Source organism: Chlorocebus sabaeus, chromosome 20 (genome assembly GCF_047675955.1).
Source record: "Chlorocebus sabaeus isolate Y175 chromosome 20, mChlSab1.0.hap1, whole genome shotgun sequence".
NCBI classification, from domain to species: Eukaryota; Metazoa; Chordata; class Mammalia; order Primates; family Cercopithecidae; genus Chlorocebus; species Chlorocebus sabaeus.
The window spans coordinates 17,997,776-18,006,665 of record NC_132923.1 but is presented as its reverse complement, the minus strand read 5'-3'; the positions used below and the strand labels follow the sequence as shown (position 1 = coordinate 18,006,665).

The following is an 8,890-nucleotide window of genomic DNA, read 5'->3' as shown; positions in this document are numbered from 1 at the left end:
TAATTGTGATAAATCACCCATAATAAAATTTTTACTATGTTAACCATTTTAAGTGCACAATACAGTGTTAACTATATGTACCTTGTGTGCAATCTCTAGAACTTTTATCTTGACAAATTAAAATTAAAATTACAATTCTGTACCCGTTTAACAACTCCCCTTTATCCCACCCCCAACCCCCAGAAACCACTACTCTACTCTCTAAGAGTTTGACTACTTTAGATACCTCATATAAGCAGAATCATGCAGTATTTGTCTCTTTGTTGCTGTTTATTTCACTTAGCATAATGTCCTTCATGTTCATTGATTTTCATATGCTAATATGAGAGGATTTTCTTCTTTTTAAAGGCTGAATAACATTACATTGCACATATATATTATATTCTCTTTATAAATTCATCTATCAATGGACACTTAGATTGCTTCTATTTCTTGGCTATTGTGAATAACGCTCCTTCTTGGACGTAGGCGTGCAAATATCTCTTCGAGATTTTATTTTCAATCCTTTGGGATATATACCCGGAAGTGGGGTTTCTGGATTATATGTTAATTATATTTTCAAGTTTTTGAAGAGTTGCCATATTGCTTCCCATAGTGGCTGTAGCATTTTACATTCACACTAGCGGTGCACAAGGGTTCCAATTTCTCCACATCCTTCCTAACGCTTTTTTGTTTTTTTAAAAATAGTTGCCATTCTAACTGGCGTGATTTGAAATTTCCTGGTGATTAGAAATGCTGACCACCGTTTCATGCACCTGTTGATCATTTGTATGTCTTCTTTTGAGAAATGTCTATTCAATTCCTTTGCCTATTTTTTAACTGGGTTATTTGAGTTTTGGATATTGAGTTGTAGGTGTTCTTTATAAATTCCAGATATTAACCCTTTATCAGATTAATGATTTAAATTTTTTTCTCCCATTCTGTAGATTGCCTTTTTACTCTGTTGTTTCCTTTGCTGTACAGAAGTTTTTAAGTTAGATGTAGTCCCATTTGTCTATTTTTGCTTTTGGTGTCATATCCAATAAATCAGTTCCAAATCCAATGTCAGGAAAGTTTTCCCCTATGTTTACTTTTTGGGTTTTTATAGTTTTAGGTATTATGCTTAGGACTTTAGTTCAATTTTAATTAAAATTTTAAATATGGTGTAAGGTAAGACTCTAACTTTATTATTTATTTATTTATTTTTTTGCATGTGGATATCCAGTTTTCCCAATACCATATGATGAAGAGACAATTTTCTTCCCATTGTGTGTTCTTGACACCCTTATGAAAGATCAGTTGACCATGTATTTGTCAATTTATTTCTGAGTTATCTATTATTTTCCATCGGACTATATGTTTGTCTTTATACCAGTACCACACTGTTTTGATAACTATAACTTTGTAATATGTTTTGAGAGCAGGAAGTATGAGACCTACAGCTTTATTTTTCTTTCTTACATTTGTTGTGGTTATTAGGGGTCTTTTCAGATTTCACATGAATTTTAAATGTCTTTTCTTTCTATTTCTACAAAAAAAAAAAAAAAGCCACGTGGATTTTATTAAGGATTAAGCATTAAATCTGCAGATAGCTTTGTATAATGTTGACATTTCAACAATATTAGGTCTTCCAACCCGTGATGTGATGTTTTTCTATTTCTTTGTATTTTTACAGCAATACTTTGTTGTTTTCAGTGTGTAAGTCTCTCACCTCCTTGGTTAAGTTTCTTCCTGATTATGGTATTCTTTCTTATGCTACTGACAATAGGATTTAATTTTTTTCCTTTTCATATTTTTCATTGTCAATGTACAGAAATATGGTGATTTTTTGTGTTAGTTTTGTATCCTGCAACTTTGCTAAATTAATCTACTAGTTCTAACAGTCTTTGTGTGGAATTGTTAGGATTTTCTACATATAAGGTCATGTCTTCTGTAGAGATAATTTACTTCTGGCTCTCTAACTTGGATGCTTTTTTATTTTTTCCTTTCTTATTTTTTCTTTTCTAACTGCTCTAGCTTAGACTTCCACTACTACATTTAATAGAAGTGGCAAGAGATGTATCCTTACCTTGTTCCTGATATCAGAGGGAAAGCTTTCAGTTTGCCATGATGTTAGCTGTGAGCTTTTAATACATAGCCTTTATTATGTTAAAATAGTTTTCTTCTATTCCTAGTTAAATGAGAATTTTTATCATGAAAGGCTGTGGAATTTTTCAAATGCTTTTTCTGCATCAATTGACATGATTATGTTGTTTTTGTCCTTCATTGTGTTAATGTGGTATATTATATTGACTGCTTTTTATATGTTTAACCATCCTTGAATTCCAGGAATGGATCCCATTTAGTTACAATGTATACTTTTTTAATATGTTGAATTCAGTTTACTAGTATTTTGCTGAGGACGTTTGCATTAATATTTATCAGGAATATTGGTCTGTAGTTTTCTTTTTTTGCAATATATTTACCTGACTTTGGTATTAAGATAATGCTGATGTCATAAAATGAGTTTAGAAGTCTTCTCTTGAATTTTGGGGGGACAATTTGGGAAGGATTTGTGTTAATTATTTTTTAAATGGTTATTAAACTTCTTCAAAAATGTCATCTCATTCTAGGCTTCTCTTTATTCTAAGGTTTTTGACTGCTGATTAAATCTCCTTACTCATTGTAGATCTGCTCAGATTTTTTTTTTCTTTTTGAGATGGCATCTTGTTCCGTCACTCAGGCTGGAGCGCATTGGTGTGGTCTTGGCTCACTGCAATCTCCACCTCCTGGTTTCAAGCTATTCTCCTGCCTCAGCCTCCCAAGTAGCCGGGACTACAGGCGCATGCCACCATGCCCGGCTAATTTTTGTATTTTTTAGTAGACATGGGGAGATGGGGTTTCACTATATTGGCCAGGCTGGTCTCAAAATCCTGACCTCATGATCTCCCCACCTCGGACTCCCAAAGTGCTGGGATTACAGGTGTGAGCCACTGTGCCTGTCCCAGATTTTTAAATTTCTTCATGATTCAGTCTTGGTAGAGAGTATGTTTCTAGAAATTTGTTCATTTCTTCCAGCTTATTCAATTTGTTGGTGTATAATTCTTCATAGTAGTCTGTTTTGATCTGTTTTATTCCTGCAGCATGAGTTATACTGTCTCATTTCTAATTTTTGTAATTTGAGCCTTCTCTCTTTTTTCTTAGTCAACCTAAAGGTTGGTCAATTTTATTGATCTTTTCAAAACTTAATTCTTAGTTTCATTGATTTTTTTCTATTCTTTATTTTTTATTTCTCTTGAATTATTTTCTATTTCCTTTCTTCTGCTAACTTTGAACTTAGTTTGTTCTTTCCCTTGTTCCTTGAGGTTTAAGTCAAGCTATTGATTTGAGATCTTCCTTCTTTTTTAATGTGCACATTTACCACCATAAACTTTTCTCATAGTTCTGCTTTTACTACATCTCATAAATTCCTGTATGTTTTCAATTTTGTTTGTCTCAAGCTGTTTTCTAATTTTTTTTTCTGAGCATTTTCTTTGACTCGTTGGTTTTTCAAGAATGTGTTGTTTAATTTCCACATTTTTTGTATTTTTCCATTTTTCTTTTGCTATCGATTTCTAGTTTTACTCCACTGGTGTCATGAAATATACTTAGTATAATTTCAATCTTCTTAAATTTGTTAAGGAATTGAAATTCATTTAATGGCCCAACATATGATCTATCATTGAGGATGTGCCACATGCATCTGAGAAGAATGTGTATTCTGCTGTTGTTGGGGGGAGTGTGCTGTATGGATTTAATTGTTCTACAGTTTTGTTCAAGTCTTCTGTTTCTTTTTTAAGTGTAAATATATTTTTAAGTTTCATTTTCAATTATACATTAACAAATTATAGTTGTATATATTTATGGATTACAAAGTGATGTTATGATTTATAAACACAATATGAAATAATTGTATCAAGTGAATTAGGATATCCATCACCTCAAATACTTATCATGTTTTGTGTGTGTTGAGAACATCTGATGAAATTTACTCTTAGTGATTTGGAAATCTACAATACATTAATATTTACTGTATTCACCATACCATGCAATAAATCTCAAAGAGAAAAACCTCGTGTCTAATGAGGCTTTGTACCCTTCGACAATTACCTCCTTATTTGCTTACTAACACCCCCAGCCTCTGATAACCACCATTCTATTCTTTGCTTTTTTGTGTTCTATTGTTTTGGATTACACATATAAGTGAGAACATGTGCAGTTTATCTTTCTTTGTCCTTGGCTTATTGCTTACTTCACTTAGCATAGGATTCTCAAATTCGTCTCTGTTGTTAGAAAAGACAAAATCTTTCTCTTTCTTTCTTTTCTTTTCTTTTTTTTTTAGACACAGGGTCTCATTGTCACACAGGCTGAAGTTCAGTTGTACTTTCTTAGCTCACTGCAGCCTCAAACTCCTGCCTCATGTGATCCTCCTGGGACTACAGGTGCATGCTTCCATACCTGGCTAATTTTTAAATTTTTGGTAGAGACCCGGTCTTCCTATGTTGGCCCAGGTTTGTCTCTAACTCCTAGCCTCAAGTGACCCTCCTGCCTTGGCCTCCCAAAGCGCTAGAATTACAGGTGCAAGTCACACTCAGCCTTCTTACATTTTTAAGGCTCAGTAATATTCCATTTTGTGTATATACCACATTTTCTTTATCCATTCACCTTTTGATAGACACTTAGATTGACTCCATATCTTGTCTGTTATGAACAGTGCTGTAGTGAACATGGGAGTGCAAACATCTTTTTGACATATTGATTTCAAATCCTTTGGATAAATATCCACAAGTGTGGTTGCTGGATCATATGGTAATCCTATTTTTAGTGTTTTGAGGAACCTCCATACAGTTGTCCATATGACTATCCTAATTCATATTAATTTTTGCCGACAGTCTACATAGTTCCTTTCTCACCACATCCTCACCAATATTTATATTTTTGTTTTCTCTTTATTAATCTGTCTGGTTGGTGTTTTCATTATTGAAAATGAGGTATTAACATCTCCTGTTATTATTAGGAGTTGAGTTGCCCAGCGACTGCCCCTGGTCTAACTGCTGTCTGCACTCAGATGTTCTCCTCTTCTCTCCCTCTCTGCTATGTCGTTCTGCTGGTCTGCCAGCTTGCTGGTCTGCTGGTCTGCTGGTCTGCTGGTCTGCTTCTGGACCCTGGAACTCGGAGTTTTTATGGGTGCAGAATAGAGGGTGTGGCAGGGCAAACGGCAACTTTTGGGGCATGAAATCAGAAATGCCTGTTTTCATTTAGGGCCATGAGTCTTCAGGCTTGAGGATGAGCCCTTTTCTGGGAAACCACCCTTTTCTACACAGTATTTCCCTGTCTCCTGTCCCTATCAGTTTCTTTCATGTTATTGCAAAAGACTGAATCTCATTCTTTTATGGCTGAATAGTGTGCCACTGTTTATAGGTACCACATTTCTTTATCCATTAATATCAGTTAATAGATATCCATTTCTTTATCAGTTAATGGACACTTCGGTTGCTCCAAAATCTTGGCTATTGTGAACAATGCTGCAACAAACATGGGAGTGCAGATATCTCCTCAATATTCTGATTTCCTTTCTTTTGGGTACATACCCAGCAGTGGGATTGCCAGATAATATGTTAGCACTATTTTTAGTTTTTTGAGAAACCTTTCTCTTTTTGAGAAACTGTTCTCCATAGTGGCTGTACCAATTTACATTCCCACCAACAATGTATATGTTAACTCTAATTTCAGTTTTTTGAGAAACCTCCAAACTTTTCTCCATAGTGGTTGTACCAAGTTGCATTCCCACCAACAATGTATGAGGGTTCCCTTTTCTCCACATCCTTATCAGCATTTGTTATTGCCTGTCTTTTGGAAACAAGCCATTTTAACTGAGGTGAGAAGATATCTCATTGTACTTTTGATTTGCATTTCTCTGATAATCAATGATGTTGAGCACTTTTTCATATGCCTATTTGTCATTTGTATGTCTTCTTTTAAGAAATGTCTATTCAAACCTTTTGCCCATTTTTAAATTGGATTATTAGTTTTTTCCTATAGAGTTGTTTAAGCTCCTTGTATATTCTGGTTATTACTCACTTGTCAAGTGGATAGTTTGCAAATATTTCCTCCAATTCTGTGGGTTGTCTCTTCACTTTGTTGATTGTTTTCTTTGCTGTGCAGAAGCTTTTTAACTTGACATGATCACATTTGTCCATTTCTGCTTTGGTTGCCTGTACCTTCGGGGTACTACTCAAGAAATTGTTTTATATACCAATGTCCTGGAGAGTGTCCCCATTGTTTTCTTCTAGATGCTTCATATTTTGAGGTCTTAGATTTAAGTCTTTAATCCATTTTGATTTGATTTTTGTATATGGCAAGAGATAGAGGTCTAGTTTCATTCTTCTGCATATGAATATCCAGTTTTCCTAGCACCATTTGGATATACACTTTTCCCCAGTGGATGTTCTTGGCAACTTTGTCGAAAATGAGTTCACTGCAGGTGTATAGATTTGTTTCTGGATTCTCTATTGTGTTTAGTTTGTAATGTATCTGTTTCTATGCCAGTACCATGCTGTTTTGGTTATTATAGTGCTGTATAATTTGAAGTCAGGTAATATGATTCCACCAGTTTTGTTCTTTTTGGTTAGGATAGCTTTGACTATTCTGGGTCTTTTGTGATTCTATATACAATCTAGGGTTGTTTTTCCTTTTGCTGTGAAAAAATATCGTTGGTATTTTGATACGAATTATATTGAACTTGTAGGTTGCTTTGGGTAGTATGGACATTTTAACAATATTGATTTTTCTAATCCATGAACATGGAATATCTTTCCATTTTTTGGTGTAGTTTTCAATTTTTTTCATCAGTGTTGTATAGTTTTCATTGTAAAGATCTTTCACTTGCTTGGTTAATCCCTAGATATTTAACTTTATTTGTGGCTATTATAAATGAGAATACTTTATTTCATTTTCAGATTGTTCACTGTTGACATAGAAATGCTACAGAATTTTGTATATTGATTTTGTATCCTGCTACTTTACTGAATTTATCAATTTTAATAGTTTTTGGTGGCATCTTTAGAGTTTTCTAAGTTAAGATCACATCATCTGTAAACAAGAATAATTAGACTTCTTTTCCAATTTGGATGCCCTTTATTTATTTCTCTTATCTGATTACTCTGACTAGGACTTCCACTACTATGCTGAATAACAGTGGTGACAGTGGGCATTCTTGTCATGTTTCAGATCTCAGAGAAGTCTTTTAGTTTTTCCAAATTTAGTATAATTCTAGCTATCAGTCTGTTGTATATGGCATTTATTATGTTGAGGTACTTTTTTTCTGTATCCAGTTTTTACAGGGTTGTTATCATGAAGGGATGTTGAATATTATCAAATCTTTTCTCAGCATCAATTGAAATGATCATTTTTTTTTGTCCTTTATTCTGTTGATATGATGTATAATCTTAATTGATTTGTGTATGTTGAACCAATCTTGCATCCCAGGAAGAAATCCCACTTGGTCATGATGAATAATTTTTTAAATGTATTGTTGAGTTTGGTTTGCTGGTATTTTGTTGGGAAATTTTTCTTTTTTCTTTTTTTGTTTGTTTGTTTGTGAAAGAGCACACTTTATTGGGAAGCAGAGTGCTGCACTGTGACCAACAGATGATGGCCGCCCAGTGGGCACTTACACGTCATACTCCAAAAGACACATAGGATGTTTTGCTAATAAAAATCAACAGGAACAGGGATTCCTCTGGGCAACTCCCCCAACCTCATCCCTTTCAGGGGTCAGGAAATCTCCCAACCATGTTCCTAACAGCCGCTGTGGTTCACTAGAGATAGCCCCTCGGGGGAGCATTCCTGTTTCTTATAAAGAATATTTTCTTTAGATTTTTTTGAAGTCTTCATTTGTTATTTTCATTCTACATTCTCTTAAGACCATCAGACTAGCTTCTCTACTTATTGCCTTGATGTCAGCACCAGAGAGGTCATCTTTAGCCATAATCAAATCGTCCAGGGGTTACATCATCGACCAGCATCATCCTCCTTGTGTGAATCTTAAGATGTGCTTCTTAGTCTTTTCATCAGGCAGGGGGAACTCAATCTTTCTGTCAATGTGGCCTGGTCTGATAAGTACTGGATCCAAAGTTTCTATTCAGTTTGTGGTCATGATAACTTTCACATCTCCCCTAGAATCAAATTCACCCAACTGGTTCAACAATTTCAACATTTTTCACTGAATGAATTTCTCTCTCACCACCAGAATTTGAGTCGTATCTTTTTGTCCCAATGGCATCAATTTCTTCAATAAACACGATGGACAGTACATGTTCTTCAGCAACTCGAAACAATTTCCATACAAATTTGGGCGCATCATCTAGGTACTTCTGAATAAGTTCAGAACCAACCACTCTCAAGAAAGTGGCCGAGGTTTGGTTTCCTACTGCTAAGGCTAAAAAGGTTTTACCTGTGCCAAGTGGACCATAGAGAATGACCCCTTTAGGAGGCTTTATACCCATCTCTTCATCATATTCAGGATGGGTTAGAGGAAGCTCCACAGATTCCTTAATTTCCTAAATTTGGTTGTCCAACATCCCGGTATTAGCACAGATCTCCTGGGGGGATTTTTCCACCTTCATCACCGTGACTAAGGGATCCATGTCATCCATCAGCACCCCATCACAGTATGCAACTTGTAGTTGAGCAGGACCTAGCATCCAGATTACAGCAGATCCTTGTCTACAAATAAAAAATGCTGACATAGTGTTCTGAGCCCACAGATGTAGACAATCATACAATGGCATGATTGTCATTGATGATCCCTTCCAAAGTTCCTACTGACACTGGGGTACCCCTCAGATCATCCACTTTTGATCTTTCCTCCTCTTGCTTTTCTTCTAATGGT

At 35.1% G+C, this 8,890-nt stretch overlaps 1 pseudogene; it reads right to left on the bottom strand.

Annotated features, from left to right (window-relative positions):
- Positions 1-7,797: 7,797 nt before the first annotated feature.
- Positions 7,798-8,646, bottom strand: LOC103224114 (26S proteasome regulatory subunit 4 pseudogene; annotated as a pseudogene).
- Positions 8,647-8,890: the final 244 nt, after the last annotated feature.